Genomic DNA, 16,851 nt, shown 5'->3' with positions numbered 1-16,851 from the left:
GTGCAAGGTCACACATGAGTTTACATTCTCAGTTCTAGCAGATAGCAATGTTCTCCAAGATTTAGGGCCCCTTTTTCAACCCAAGAAAACACATTTATTCAATTTAAAAGCCTTAATTTATGTCTATAACATGCCAGAAACTATATATGATGGTTGGAGGACCATGATGACTGTACCTTAGTGTGGGACAAGAGTTAAAACAAAAGTTCATGGAATATTTTAGACAGTGAAATGGGAAGAGGCAATAGGGTATTCTTGTCTGAATTCCATTCTTCTGTCTCCTTACTACATCCACTCAAATTTTGGTGATCTTAAAGTAAATGCCTAATTAAAAATTAATAAAGCACAAATACTATGAATATGAAATAAAGTCACATAAACACTCACACATTTATCCTCTATACTGAAGCCATCTCTATTTGCTCTGCCACACAACACATAGAATCAATTTTCTGGAGGCAATTAAAATAGATTGGTTTCAAGTAAACTTGTGTAAGTTAATGAGATTTTGGAACCAACCATCAAATCTTGAAACTTTAAGGAGATGAATTTAGCAAAGCTCTTCCTTTCAAGAGATAAAATGTTTAAACTATCTTTCTAGACCAGGATATCAATTTTTCAAATCAGACCATCAGATCTCCTTCATATTTTGAAATGGTTAAAACTCAATCTACATCAATAATCAGCAACTATTTATTAATTGTCCTTTATTTTTTGTCTTTATTTTTTTAATGTTACATTGAAAAAATATGAGGTCCCCATATACCCCCATCCCCCTTGCCCCACTCCTCCCCCCATAACAACAACCTCCATTATCATGAGACATTCATTGCACTTGGTGAATACATCTCTGAGCACCGCTGTACCTCATGGTCAATGGTCCACACCACAGCCCACACTCTCTCACAGTCCACCCAGTTGGCCATGGAAGGACATACAATGTCCAGTAACTGTCCCTGCAGCACCACCCAGGACAACTCCATCCCCTGAAAATGCCCCCACATTACTTCTCACAAGTCAAGATGATGATGGACAATACCCATCCCAAGGGATGGGACACAAGTTCCCTTTCAGCTAGAAGCAGAGTGGGCATCACCACCCCAAATCCTCAAGACTGGGGAATGAACAGTGGACTAAAGTTAGATTTATTGCTCTACTACAGAATTATTATTATTCTAGTACCACCTCTGGCCAAGTTTCTTACCTGTAGCTGGGGAGGTGAGAGGGAGAGTGAGAGGGCAGAGCTGCCACCACAGAGCTGGGAGAGTGGAGCCTGTGGAGCCTGCCAAGAAGCAGGACCTGAGCAGCTGCAGGCACCATGACACCAATGCCATCAGCCACATCCACCATCAACTCTTCCACCAAGGGCTCTGGCCACTCACTGGCCGCCAGCACACCTGCAGAGTCATGGCACTTTATACCTTGGGGCTGGTAAACAGCTCCCTCCACTTGGATCACTGCCTCAACTGTGTTTTAAATAATGAATATATTTATAAATATATACAAATACATATAGACACTGAAGAATAGCAATTCAATATTAAATATGAGACAAGGTTCTCTATGTACATTGATTATACACAACTTCTGTGCCTGATTCCTCAGGAAATGATTCAGATTTTCCAAATTCAGGAGTTCTATGTTTCTTTGGTAAGTCTCAAAGGTTTGGCAATTAATTTTCCCAAGGGAATTTATTGACCCACTGCATATTAGTGCCATTTATCTTTTATTATCTACCCTTCCATATTTTGTGACATGAATTCTATCATGCTAGCTTCTCTAGTACCCAAAATTATCTGAAAAGAAGCTCCTTATTCAAAATGATATATTAGGAAATATAACCCCTAAAATCAGTTAACCCTAAATAAAGGAACTATACTTATCAGAGCATGGAAGGTAAGCAAGAGGTCCCAATATTATCAGCACCAGCTTGGGCAAACATTTTGGTACCTTCCAGTGGAAGAAGTTGAATCATAATGTCTGCTGAACTGAGCCCCAAAAATAGCTCTACTTTGTTTTAGGTTGGGTATCAAGCCCCTTGGTGTAGGATTTTTGAAGAATTTCAAAAATTAACTAAAAGATAAATGAGTTCAAATGTTAATGGGGCATTTTCAGGGCAGGTGGAGATTCACACAATAATTGAAGGAATGTCCAATTCCCATCCTGGGGAGCTCTGCCACACTCTTTAATGGAACAGCAAGAATCCCAAGTACAGGGGCAATGACCAGTGAAGGAGGATGGTCTACTGATGGGCCCTTGAGCCTTTTCTCTTGAAATGAAAACTTAGCCTAGTATGATAGGGTACCTAAGACTTGCCTCCTGGGAGCCTCCTTGTTGCTCAAATGTAGCCTTTCTCTAAGCCAAACTTAGCATATAAGTACATTACCTTCCCCCCGGCATGGGACATGGACTCCCTGGGATGAGCCTCCCTGGCACTGAGGGATTACTACCAAGCACTAACTAGCAATGCAACTGGAAAAAAACCTTGACCAAAAGGGAATTCAGGTAAAGACAAATGAGTTTATATGGCTAAGAGACTTCAAAGTGAGTTGGGAGGTCATTTCAGAGGTTCTACTTATGCATGTCTTAGCAGGATTTCATTGATACTACCCCAAATATCAGAGTTCCTCAAGGCTCTGGAGGCACCAAGGTCCTATAGTCAAGGCAGATAGCTCAGGAGTGTGGTAGCTTGCCCTACTTTGGATTTATGTGCCTCAGTGTGACAGAGTTGGACTCAGTTGTAGTTTCCCTACACATGGCTCCTCTGTCCTTCTATTTGAACCTAAAATTAGAAGTAGAGTTGTTAGGTATATGTTCAAGAGACTTAAATCTTTGGGCTATCCATGTGCCAGCTGGGCCCTGAATCTCAAGAGTTACAACACCTACTCTCCAGTTGATTGATCTCACCCATGACAACAAGGAGATGATGGACAACTACCTTAACAAAGAACCAAGAGAGTCAATAACTGCAAGTAAGAGAGTCCCATCCATCAGCCCTATGGGATTGCAGTCCCCTCTCAATTAGAGGTGGAGTGGACTTCACCATCCCAGAATCCTAAGATTGGGGAATGAACTATGGACTAGAGTGGACTTACTAGTATTCTACTGTAAACATTGTGATTCAAGCAATGGAAGAAAATTATATCATTGATGTGGAGGCAGTGACCACTGGAGGTTCAGAGGGCAGGAAGAGGGAAAACAGGTGTACTATGGGGGCATTTTTCAGGACTCGAGAATTGCCCTGAATGACATTGCAATTACAGATACAGGCCATTATATATACTGCCATAACCTAGAGAATTGGGTGGGAGAGAGCATAAACTACAATGTAAATTTAATCCACACTTAGTAGCAATGTTCCAAAATGTGTTCATCAATTGCAAAGAATGTACCACACTAATGAAGAATACTGTTCACGTGGGAAAATATGGGAGGTGTGGGGAGTGGGGTATATGGGAATCCCCTATATTTTTTATATATGACATTTATGTATCTAAGTATGTTTAAAAATTAATTAACTAAAAGGTTTTGGTTGATATATTAATCTATACCTAACCCTTGCACGTCAGAAGACATTTGAAAATGCACTTATCACAAAGTTAGTTTCAGTGGTCACTAGTATGGAGGTTAGCAAGCTTTTGATATTAGGAAAAACTCAATTAAGCAAAATTTAACCTGATGATAATATTTAAGTAAATTATAGTGATTCACAGGTTTTGATGGCAGGGGGAAGTGCAGAGCTGGAAGGCTAAAAATGAGAGTCATTGTTTTGGAAATGCAACAAGTTCCTATTGCTTAGTAGTAGGAATAAGAGTCTGGCTGTGCTGAGAGTCATGGTTAGAATGTAAGTATGGCCAGATCATAATGTGAGTTTCCAACTAATGTAACTGAAGTTTTCATTAATTGATTAAAAAATATGAATATAGCACTAGCTATAAAGTATGTGCATTAAACCACATCCATATTTTAAAAGAATACAACCACTTCTGTGGGAGACATATAAACAATATTAGAGAATAACAGTCCATTAAACATGAATCTGTATATGGCATTGTGTGAACATCAAAGGGGAATAATAAAGCAATCAAGATCATTGTGATTGAGTCATTCCTAGTGAGTTATTCATTCGAATGGTGACTATCACAGGTTGATTAATTTCAATAAACTTAAAAAGAGATACATAAGTGGACAAAATAGAAACAAAATACTACCCTCAATGTCTTTACAATGCAGTCAAGTGAATTCAAATCCACAAATATGAATGTAAATATAAATGTTAAAATGTTACATATGTTAAGTTCTTGAAAGAAAAATAAAGCACATAAGTCTTGCAATTAAAGTGAAAATTTGGGAGAAATGGTGGTCAAGAAAGACACAAAGAAGTTTTTATTCTGGGGAGATGCCTGAAGAAACTAAAGAGTGAACTTCTGATTGTCTTTTGGGGACAATAAAAGCAAAAGGTATAAGTTAAAGAAATGAGCAGTAAATATTGTCAAATACGGAAGGAAGGTAAAGAACTAAAAGAATCCTATGTGTGTTTAGGAAAATTTGGCTCTTGAGTTCCACAGCGTCTTCCAGCAAGGAAGAGGGAAAAAAGAGAGGCCACTGCCTGGATGATGATGGGAAATTATATGCACAAAACTGTGTAAACATTTCATCAAGAAATCTAGCTTAAATGGGAAGAAAAGCATTAATACAGAAGATAGATGAAATTATTAAGCCAAATGAATTTTTCGCCCTGACAATGAGAGAAAATGACACATATTTAAAACAGGAAAAAGAGAATGAAAAAGAAAAGAGTGAGTGAAAGAGAAAATGAGAGAAAGATGGAGAGGAAGTGTCAAATACAGTATGACAGAAAAGACTATAGAGGCAGAACAATAAAGATACAGAAAGAAAATTCTGAGAGGGAGGGAGAAAGAAACAAATAGTAGGAGAACGAATCAGAAGGAGATAAGAAAAGAATGAATATTTGGGGAAGGCAGTCTAAAGAAAAATGTTTCTATGGAGGCATAATGGCATGGAGCTAGTTAAGAAGGGGTAGATGTTGCCTTGGATAAGAGGAGGTGGGCACAGCCATACATTGGTGAGAAGGCAGCTCTTTTGGACATAAACATAATTTAGAAAGACAGTAGTGCATGGTATTCTCTATGAAAAGGTGACTCTTAGCAACTCATGGGCCTGGAGGCTAGAGTGGCTCGGCTGTGAAAATTTCCAAGAGGAACATCTGAGGGGCTAAAGGAAATATTTAAACCAGACTTGGAGCGTAAGGACTGAGGAAGGATGTCAGGGTGCTGAACACCAGCCTGCTTGGAAACAATTTTTACCAGATGAACTCTAGATCCTCTTTGACTCTATTATTTTTTACCTCTAAACTCCTGATTAGGGAAGTGGATGTGGCTCAACTGATAAGAGTGTCCGCCTATCATAAAGGAGGTCCAGGGTTCAAACCCAGGGCCTCCTGGCCCTGTGGTGAGCTGGCCCATGCACAGTGCTGCTGCATGCAAGGAGTGCCATGCCACGCAGGGGTGTCCCCCACATAGGGGAGCTCCATGCACAAGGAGTGCACCCCACAATGAGAGCCACCCCACATGAAAAAAGCACAGCCCACCCAGGGGTGATGCCACTCTCACGGAGAGCTGATGCAGCATGATGACAGAAGAGACATATATTCCCGGGGTCACCGAGAGTGCAAGCAGACACAGAAGAACTCACAGCAAATGGACACAAGAGAGCAGACAATGGGGTGGGGGTGGGGAAAGGGAGAGAAATAAACTCCTGATTTTTCCTCTCCTGATTTTATGGTGACAAGTTTTGACCCTCTAGTAAGTACTTCTTTTAGATTCAGGGTCACTTTTTTTTTTCCTTTTTTTTGGTAAAAACAGACATCATATATATATATATATATATATATATTTTTTTTTTTTTTTTTTAAAGATTTATTGATTAATTTATTCCCCCCCTTGTGGCTTGTTTCTTTTCTTTTGCTGTCTCTTCTCTGTGTCCATTCACTGCGTGTCTCCCTTTTGTTTCATCATCTTGCTGAGCCAATTCTCCGTGGCACATGGGCCCACTTTTGACTTTACAAGGAGGCCCTGGGATGGGAACACAGAGCCTCCCATATGGTAGACAGGAGCCCAACTGATTGAGCCACAGCTGCTTCCCAGACTTTATATTTAGATTACAAAAAAATACATATAATGTATAGGGCATTTCCACACAACCCACTTCCTACCCATATTTTCTCCTATTAATAACATTCATATGTTATATTTGTTACTCTTAATGAACCAATACTGAAGTATTGCTTCTAGCCAAGGTCTACATTTTACATTAAGGATTACACTGTGTGCTGTACAGTTTAAGAGGTTTTGACAAATGAATAATGATATATATCTGTCATCGTGGTATTATACAAAACAATTTCATGTTCCACCTATTCTTCCCTACTCATCCTCTCATGACCTTTGGTAACCACTATTTTATACCAATGTTAAACTTCTTCAGTTACCACATGATGATAACTACAATAGCAATAAATCTATAGTGATCCATGGTTGCACTCCCCACCTATGTTTATCCCTCAATCTTGAGGAATTGAGGATGATATCCACTCTGCTTCAGAATGAGAGGGGGCTTAGATCTTATTTGGCAGATAGAAGGAACTGTCTTGCTTGAAACTGCAGAGATTCTGGGTTTTCTTGGATGGGGGTTGTTCAGCCAAAATTTGAGATACCAAATTTGATAACTGTCATATATGCAGAAGTTCCATCATCCAGGTTAAAAAGTTTTAGTTTCTTAGTTACAGGACAAAACAACACCTATATCTGTTTTTTTTTGTTGTTGTTGTTTTCTTTTTTATTTATAATCCTGGGTAGAATTTCTGAACTCTCAGCAGCCTGTCTCTGCTGAGAAGGCTGCACACTGACAGGTGCCTGCTCTACTCTCCCTAGTTGCATACTCTGTTGCCTGCTCTGCGGCAGCCTGACTGCTGAGAAGGCTGTACACAGACAGGTGCCCACTCTGCTCTGCAGCAGCCTCTCTCTGCCTGAGAAGGCTGCACACAGACAGGTGCCCACTCTGCTCTGCAGCAGCCTCTCTCTGCCTGAGAAGGCTGCACACTGACAGGTGCCCATCTGTTCTCCAGCCCCAGCTGTGCGCTGCTGCCTGCTCTGCAGCAGACTTCCTGGTGACACTTGCCTCATAGGTTCACACTGAAGTCAGAGAAGGAGGGAAGCTCCCCATCCTGTCTGCCTTTATAACACCATTTCTCTTATTAGAACTGGAGGTGCCTTCAAGGATACTGCAAGAGATGGACTACAGATTCCATGTGATGTCACTACATCCCACACCATTTAAGAGCTAACATGATTCCTTCTTTCCCAATATCCTTTCAATGTATGGAGAGAAACCACTAGCTTTATCTTCCTATCTCCTATTGTCTCACTCAACTCTACTTATATTTCACACATTTATACAATTATACATAATATTATACAAGCAAAAGGGAAATGTCTGGCTTTTCTACAGGTTGAACATTGCTCGCATTCATGTAATAAATTGGGGCCAGGCCCCAAATACTATTTCAGCATTCCAAACTTACAATTATGTTTTTCTTTTCTGCTCAAGTTTCTTTCCAGTGAGAGACTTACTTTTGAATGAGGTAGGTCCTTGCAAGGCTCAGATGAAAATATACAAAAATAAATGCCCTTGAACAATCAGAAATGCAAAGAATCACAAATAGAAATTGGAGTACTATTCAACCCCTATTGTATGAAGAGGTACAAATACACATAAACAACTGATGTATATATCATTCACTGGAAGGAATTTATATAGTTTAAAATATTTTATTACCTATGTATGTGAATTTGTGTACCTTGAGGCTACATGTCTAATACGAGTAAAAACTAAAATATAAAAATAAATGCACATCAGTCCTCTAATGATACTCAATGAACCAGGAACATCTGAGACATACACATAAAGAATTACATAGAAAAATCCATTATTAATTCGGTAAAAATAAAAAGATACATGCAGACCTTTAAGAGATTCATATCTAGCCATTTTTCCCAATTAAGCATTTAAAACATTTACTAGAAAATAAGTTATTTCTTAGTAAACTGTTGTGTTAGTTTGATATAAAAATAGATATTTATAGTAGCAGTGAGTATTATATACTAAAAGGTACCTAGTGTCCAAAGGAAATTTCGTTATTAAACATGAAAGGTAAAAGATGTATCCCTTTTGTTCCTATGAAGCTGTGCTCAATGTTCCAGGACTACAGGCTAGATTTGTACAAAGTCACTTCAAAATGACACCACGCAGTGGTTTAAATTGCTCGAAGCATTTTCTTTGGGTACACTCCTAACTCACACCTTCCTTTAAAGCCAGAGATATATTTATATATGAGTAAAAGCTTATACCATGGAAAACCATCACACAAATAGCTTATAGATACTCATAAGTGCCAACTGTGACCCAAAATCATCAGACCATTTGTAGTATGCAAAATAAATTAAGTAAACGATAAATCCGCTTAAAACTACTCACAATTTTTAAAAGTTTAGAAGTCAGATCACATGTTACTAGATCTGCCACTCTATTTTATCTTGGTAAAAAATAGTTATGATAGGACCATGAAGACTTAAATCTAAGAAACACTGAACTATGAATTAAAGTCACTGCAGCAGATAAGATCAAGTAATATTTCAAAAGTTTCATCCTTGTATATGAAACCTAAACACAGAAATGACAAAAACTGGGAAACGGACTTTGACCCAGGGGTTAGGGCGTCCGTCTACCACATGGGAGGTCCGCGGTTCAAGCCCCGGGCCTCCTTGACCCGTGTGGAGCTGGCCCGTGCGCAGTGCTGATGCGCGCAAGGAGTGCCGTGCTACACAGGGGTGTCCCCCGCGTAGGGGAGCCCCACGCGCAAGGAGTGCACCCATACGGAGAGCCGCCCAGCGCGAAGGAGGGAGCAGCCTGCCGAGGAATGGCGCCGCCCACACTTCCGGTGCCGCTGACGACAACAGAAGCGGACAAAGAAACAAGACGCAGCAAAAAGACACAGAAAACAGACAACTGGGGGAGGGGAGGGGAATTAAATAAATAAAAATAAATCTTTAAAAAAAAAAAAAGAAATGACAAAAACAATTCTTTAAAAAATAAGATTTGAAGTAAATTAGTATATTATACCTTAACCATCCCAGGGTCCACAGGATGGAGGAATAGACTATGGATTAGAGTGGACTTACTGATATTCTACTATGGAACTATTGTGATTAGTAATGGAAAAAATTGTAGCATTGATGTGGAGAAAGTGGCCATGGCAGCTGCTGAGGATAGGGAGTGGGAAGAAGAGATATGATGTAGGAGCATTTTCAGGACTTGGAGTTGTCCTGGGTGGTACTGCAGGGACAGATGCTGGACATTGCATGTCCTGCCATGGCCCACTGGGTGGACTGGGGGAGAGTGTAAACTACAATGTAAACCACTATTCGCATGGTGCAGCAATGCTCCAAAATGCACTCACCAAATGCAATGAAAGTCCCTTGATGATTAAAGAGGTTGTTGATGTGGGAGGAGTGGGGTGAAGGGGATGGGGGTGGTATATGGGGACCTCATTTTTTAATGTAACATTTAAAAAAATAGAGAGGGGGGAAATCACACACACACACAAAATAATAATAATAATAAATACTGATTGGGATAGCATTGATTAAAATGTTTCTTGAATATTGTCTTCTTTAAAGAGTTTTCATGGGAAAACTGATGTAGGGAACTTGCCTCAATTTCAACATTTTTTTTTTCTGGTTAATAATTTCTGTTTTTTATTTTACTATTTTTACCACATGAAAATAATTTTAAAGCAAGAGTTTTATTAGCCTTGTATAATAACCAACAGTGACAATAATCAAATGCTAATTTAAATAACAATAGACAGGTAATTTTATTACATATTAGAAAATGGACAAATTACCTCTAAGGCTTTAACATATTTTTTAAAATAATACTGACACACACAAAAATTAAAAACTATCTCCCAAGCAAACTGCTATTTAAACAAAATATCCTAAAGAAAAAGTACACTGTTATTAAACATCATGAAACAAACGCACGGAGTCCTTTAGATGTTTAAAAGAAGCTAGGAGGTTTAAGGGGTGGGGGAAAAATCCACCTATGATTTAAATAACTTACTCTTTTATAAAATGCACCAAATAGTCAACCCTCAAAAGAAAAGCTATATACTTCCTATTATTGTCCACCATATATCTAGAAAAGAAATTCAAGGCATTTCTCCTGTGTTTAATAACTAGAGAGCTTTCAGGGCATAAATACTATTCTTTCACTACAACAAAGGCTATATTGCTTAAATTCTCAGCTTATTTAAAGTACACAATTTTATCTGTGCAGTGTGTTTGCAATCACTGTAAACCTCTGTCTCAGGAGTTCTCTTTTTTGTATTAGAAAGTTTTCAATAGTATTGGCTTCTTTGAAGAGTCCATCTATCTCGTCAAGGTAAGATGCATCTACTTCTGCTTTCTCACTTAAGATCTTTGCATATGTGGACAACATTAGATTAATTTCCTTGCTCATATCATTCAAATCCTTCTCCAGAGCTTCATCGTTATAAAATAACCCAGAGCTTTCAGAGAGTGAGTCTAATTTTCTGAAAGAGGACAGCTGTGGACTATCTGGCATTTGGGGCTTCAACTCTCTTGGTCTCTTGGAACTTCTAGTATCAGGTCTCACAAGGTTACTTGCCATCATATTCTGGAGGCAAGAAGGGTGCTTATCCTTCTAGCCCCACCCCAAGGCTGTCGCCTTCCTCCTCGTCAGCGAAAGCACGGGAGTCTCAACATTTTATGAGTTTAATACACTACATAGTAAAAAGGTGGGAAAAATGGCTCTGAGAGTTTTGGGACATGTATATTCTCTTAAAAAATGTTTTTCTGTTTCTGAAATTAGTGGAATAAAATGTATTCCTTGAACATAATTCTGATCAGTTTCTAGAATTAATCCTTCACTTACCATCCTATTATTTGAGAGTGTACATACCATATTTTGCATTGAAAACACCTATGAGTCTACTTAACAATACAATATTCTGGTATTTTTTAATAGTCATGGTTACACTATTAGTCACGGTTCTCTAGGGAAAGAGAACCAACAGGAGGTATCTGTCAATAGTAATAGATTTTATAAGAGTCACATACCCGTAGGGATGCACAAGTCCAGGATCCACAGGCAGGCTGCAAACCAAGGGCTCTGATGAAAGTCCAATGAAGATCCTTGATGAATTTCTGGGAGACTTGGTTGTCCAGGAAATTCTCCCTGAATGCTGGAATCACTTCCCCTTTTAAGCCATTCGACTGACTGGATAAAGCATTACTCATTGCTGACAGCAATCTCCCTGATTGACGTACGTATAATCATCTATCTATGCAATAAAGATACAGATGACTAAAGTCCATAAATGTCCTTGTATTACAATTAGACCAGTGCTTGCTTGACCAAACAACTGGGTACAATTACCTAGCCAAGCTGACATATTAGCTTAACCTTCATAGTTACTCAATTCATTTTGAATTGTGTGCCTTTATAACCGGAAGTTTCTAACAATTCTCGCCATATTTACTATGGTCCCTCATACATGGGAACCACTTATATATTTTAATGTAACTTTTTTTGTGATCTATGTATCTCCAAAAAAAACTCAATTAAATATTTAAAAATTTTAAAAAAATAAGAGGTTCTGATTACTCCCCACACCCCTCCTCCCACATCAATAGCCTCTTTCATCATAGTGACACATTCATTGCATTTGGTGAATACATTTTGGAGCACTATTACACCACATGGATTATACTTTACCTTGTAGTTTACACTCTCCGCCAGTCCATTTTGGTGGGTTATGGCAGAATATATAATGTCCTGCATCTGTCTCTGCAATATCATTCAGGACAACTCCCAGTCTTGAAAATGCCCCCATATCACATCTTTTCATACCTCTCCCCATACTCAGCAACTCCTATGGACGCTGTCTCCAAATCAATGATACAATGAACCTAGGATGGTGACGTCCACTCCACCTCTATATTGAGAGGGAGGGGGCTTAGATCCCACATGGCTGATGGATGTGATTCTCCTGCTGGTAGTTGTAGACACTCTCAGTTCCCTGGTGTGGTGGTTGATCATCCTCACCTCCCTCTTGGCTGACCTGGGTAACTCCAACTAACCAGAGAGTAGGTGCTACAATTCTGCTGAGGCTCAGGGCCCAGCTGGCAATTGGATAGTCCAGAGATTCAAGTCTCCTGAGCATACACACACCCCAGCACCAACCACAGGTTCAGTAAAAGTGACAGAAGAGGCATGTGTAGAAAGATCACATCTGAGTCCAGCTCCATCACAATCAGGAGCACAAATTCCAAAGCAGGGCTCAGTGCCAAGGCACTGAACTCCAGAGCCATCTGCCATGACTGTAGAACCTGTGAGTCTCTGTAGCCCTCAGGAGCACCAGTACCTGTGGTTGTATCTACTTTGGCTGTCTCTGGGATCCTGCTGAGATGTGTGTAAGTGCAACCCCTCTGATGACCTGCTGAAGTCTCTTAGCCATATAAACTCATTTGTCTTTACCATTTCCTTCTCTTATTCAAGGTCTTTTTCTAGTTGCATCACCAGTTAGTGATTGGTAGTAATCCCTTGGTGCCAGAAAGACTCATATCCATGAGTCATACCCCATGCTGGGGGGAAGGTAATGCATTTACCTCCTGAGGTTGACTGAGAGAGTGGCCACATTTGAGCAACATGGAGGCTCTCAGGAGGTAACTCTTAGGTACTCTGCAGCTCTAGACCTAGTTGAAATTTCAGGCACACAGGATCATAAGCATAGTCATCAGTATCAAGGGCACATCACTGGGACTATCCTTCTTCATGGGTATTTGCCCTTGTACTTGGGGGATTATTGCTGTTCCATTAGGGAATGTGACAGAGCTCCCCTAGCTAGGAATTCAACACTCCCTCAGTTGTTGTTTGTAACTCTACCATGACAATACCCAACGAATATCCAAACATTTTTATATACACTATATACATACCCTAGAGAACTTCCTCCTAACCATGTGTCCCCCATCAATGACACCCCACACCAGTGTTCCTCCCCTGCCATAGTTGAACCCCTCTGTAATCCAAAACTTTTTAAAAAATGAAAACTGAATATATTGCCAATTTGATTAGTAGGAAAATGAAATAGTAATGATAGGCTTAAAGATTAGAAAAACTAACTTAGAAAAACTAAAATAAAGTAAAAAATAAATTGGGGTATTAAAAATTGAAAAATATAAAAATTTATTTTTGATGTTTTGCCTTTCATCACTGTAATAGGTGTTGTCTAGTATGTGCAGTGGCAAGGCAATCTCTTCCATTTTTTTAATTTTTAATTTTGTCTTAAAAAAAGTTTTAGATCACAGTAAAGTCACATATACAATATAGGGGACTTCCATATATCCAATATCAAAACCTTTCTCCCCTTCCCAAGTAATGATCTTTTCATACACTCTTAAGTATGGGTCTTCATACTCCTTTATCTCCACTGCACCTGTCCCTCTCTAGTTTGTTTCGCCATCTGATTATTGCCCCTTATTTAAACTCTTACTTTGGAAGGGAACAACTACCATTTTGTCTAGATACTACCTTTAAATGTGCATATATTTTCAGAATCAATTATCTTTCAAGGTGTTTTCAATTACATGTCTTCAAATGCATTTTATGTCTGAATTTAAGCTTATAGTTATATTTTATTCTTATGATTAAGTTTTAGTTTCTTATTGTATTTTAGTGGTGCATTTTCATTGATTTTGAACATTCATATGAAGCATTTGATTTCAGAGTTATTTTATTTTTATTTAGTCTTTTAATTTGGTTTTAGTGGTGGCAGTTATTTTTAGATATTTTTCTTTAAACTTTATTTCTATTGCTTTAGATTCCCATATAGGTTCAGAGTCATTTTAATTGGACCTACAATTTTACCAACAATTGGTTTTCCTATTATTAGGCATATAAAAGATCTGCAAAAGTATCTTATGTAAGTCACATGGTCCAAAAACTCATCAGTAACTTTTCCCATACTATATTTTACTTTTTAATTTCAGCAATGAAGTATTTTTATTAAGTTATGTTGTTTTAACAGGCATAATAACATTACCCACTTAATAGACTACAGTGTTTTATTTATTTTTTTAATATTAATAAAGTTTTACTCAGGAAAATTATAGAGGTACATTTCAGATTTATGCAATATTGTTGAGTAAAATCAAATCCGTTATACTCTTTTAGAATATTTTTAAAATTGTCTTTTTTATAAGGTACACAGATCACAAAAAAATGTTACATTTAAAAATAAAAGAGGTTCCCATATACCCCACACCACACCCCCCACTCCTCCCATATCAACAACCTCTTTCATCATTGTGACACATTCATTGCATTTGGTGAATACCTTTTGGGCACTGCTGTACCACATGGATTATAATTTACATTGTAGTTTACATTTCCCCCCAGTACAGTCAGTGGGTTATGGCAGGTTATATAATGTCCTAAATCTGTCCCTGCAATATCATTAAGGCCAACTCCAAGTCCCAAAATGCCCCCATATCTCATCTCTTTTCCCTCTCCCTGCCCTCAGCAACTTCCATGGCCATTTTCTCCACATCAATGCTATAGTTTCTTCCATTACTAGTCACAATAGTTCTATAATAGAATACTAGTAAGTTCATTCTAATCCATATTTTATTCCTCCATCCTGTGGACCCTGGATTGGTGATGTCCACTCCACCTCTATATGGAGAGGGGGCTTAGATCCCACATGGTTGATGGATGCAATTCTCCTGCTTGTAATTGTAGACACTCTCAGTTTCCAGGTGTGGTGGTTGCTCATCATCATCTCCCTATTAGCCGACCTGTGCAAGTCCAATAAACTGGAAAGTAGGAGCTGTAACTCCACTGAGACTCAGGGCACAGCTGGCAAATGGCCAGTCCAGAGACTGACGTCTCCTGAGTATACACCAATCCCAGTGCCAACCACAGGTTCACTAAAAGTGACAGAAGAGGCAAGTGTAGAAAGTTCACACCTCAGTCCAACTCCATCAAACTCAGGAACACAAATTCCAAAGCAGGGCCCAGTGACAAGGCACTGAACTCCAGAGCCAACTGCCATGATCGTAGAACCTGTGTGTCTCCAGAGCCCTTAGGAGCACCTGTACCCAGAGTTGTATCTATTTTGGCTGTCTCTGAGATCCTGCTGAGGCGTGCATAAGCACAACACCTCTGATGACCTCCTGACTCTTTTTTGAAGACTCTTAGTCATATATACTCATTTGTCTTTACCATTTCCTCCTTTTATTCAAGGTCTTTTTCTAGTTGCATCACCAGTTAGTGATTGGCAGTAATCCCTTGGTGTCAGGGAGTCTAATCCCTGGGGGTCATGTCCTTTGGTGGGGGGAAGGTAAAGTGCTTGCATGCTGAGTTTGGCTTAGAGAGTAGCCACATTTGAGCAACATGGAGGCTCTCAGGAAGAAACTCTTCGGCACCCTGCAGCTCTAGGCCTAGTTCAAATTTCATGCACACAGGCTCATACGCATAGTCATCAGTATCAAAGGCTCATCATTGGAGCATCCTTCTTCACTGGTCTCTGCTCTTGCACTTGGGAGATTGTTGCTGTTCCATTGGGGAATGCGACAGAGCTCCCCTGACTGGGAACTCAGCACTCCCTCAGTTTTAGTTTGTAACTCTAACTACTATGAAAATACCCAACATAAATCCAAACATTTTTATTTATCCTTTATATATGCCCTGGAGAACTCCCTCCCAACCATGTGTCCCCCCATCCATCAATAATACCCCACACCAGCATTCCTCCCCTGCCATAGTTGAACCTCTCTGTAGTCCAAAACTTCAAAAATGAAGCCTAATATATTGCCAAATTCATTAATAGGAAAATGAAATAGTAGTGGTAGGTTTAAAAGTTAGAAATACAATACATACTAATTTATAAAAACTAAAATAAAGTAAAAATAAATTGTGGTATTAAAAAATCAAAAATATCATAACTTTGTTTTTAATGTTTTGCCTTTCATCACTGTAATAGGTGTTGCCCTGTATGTACAGAGGCAAAGCAATTTCTTTCATTTTTTCCTCAGTGTCTACATCCTTTTTCTCTTTTTCCAATTTTTAATTTCATCTTCAAAAATTTTTTAGATCATGGTAAAGTCACATATACAATATAGGGGAATTCGGTATATCCAACATCAAAACCTTTTCCCCCTTCACCAGCAATGATCTTTTTACATGTTCATGTTACATTTCCCGTAGCTGATGTACAGATATTGACATATAGCTATCAAACATGGTTCCATTTTGGTTTACATTATGGTTTATAATTTAGACTGTACAGTTTTCTAAATTTTTAGTTACTTTATGTTTTATGTTATGGTTTATATTTTAGCCTATATACTTTTATACATTTTTGGTGTGATTTAACACATGTCCTATATCCATCATTGCACATTTTGTGGAACACTTCCATTGTCCCAAGTCACCCTGCTTCCAGGGCACACAGTGATAATCTATCTTCACTGCTTAAAGGACCAGATTCCCAGATACTTGCAGCAATGCTGAGGACCTGACATACTAGACTGTCCTCCTCCATTGGGAGCCACCAATTCTGTCGAGAGATTCAGTTCCCTCTATTTCAGAACATTAGGCCTCCCCAGGATGTGGGTACACCTTCCCACTCATTATATGGGTCTCTACCCGATGACATAATACACTATGACAAGATGAGCACTC

The sequence above is a fragment of the Dasypus novemcinctus genome, chromosome 17 (genome assembly GCF_030445035.2).
Source record: "Dasypus novemcinctus isolate mDasNov1 chromosome 17, mDasNov1.1.hap2, whole genome shotgun sequence".
Taxonomy (NCBI): domain Eukaryota; kingdom Metazoa; phylum Chordata; class Mammalia; order Cingulata; family Dasypodidae; genus Dasypus; species Dasypus novemcinctus.
This window is presented reverse-complemented; position numbering follows the sequence as displayed.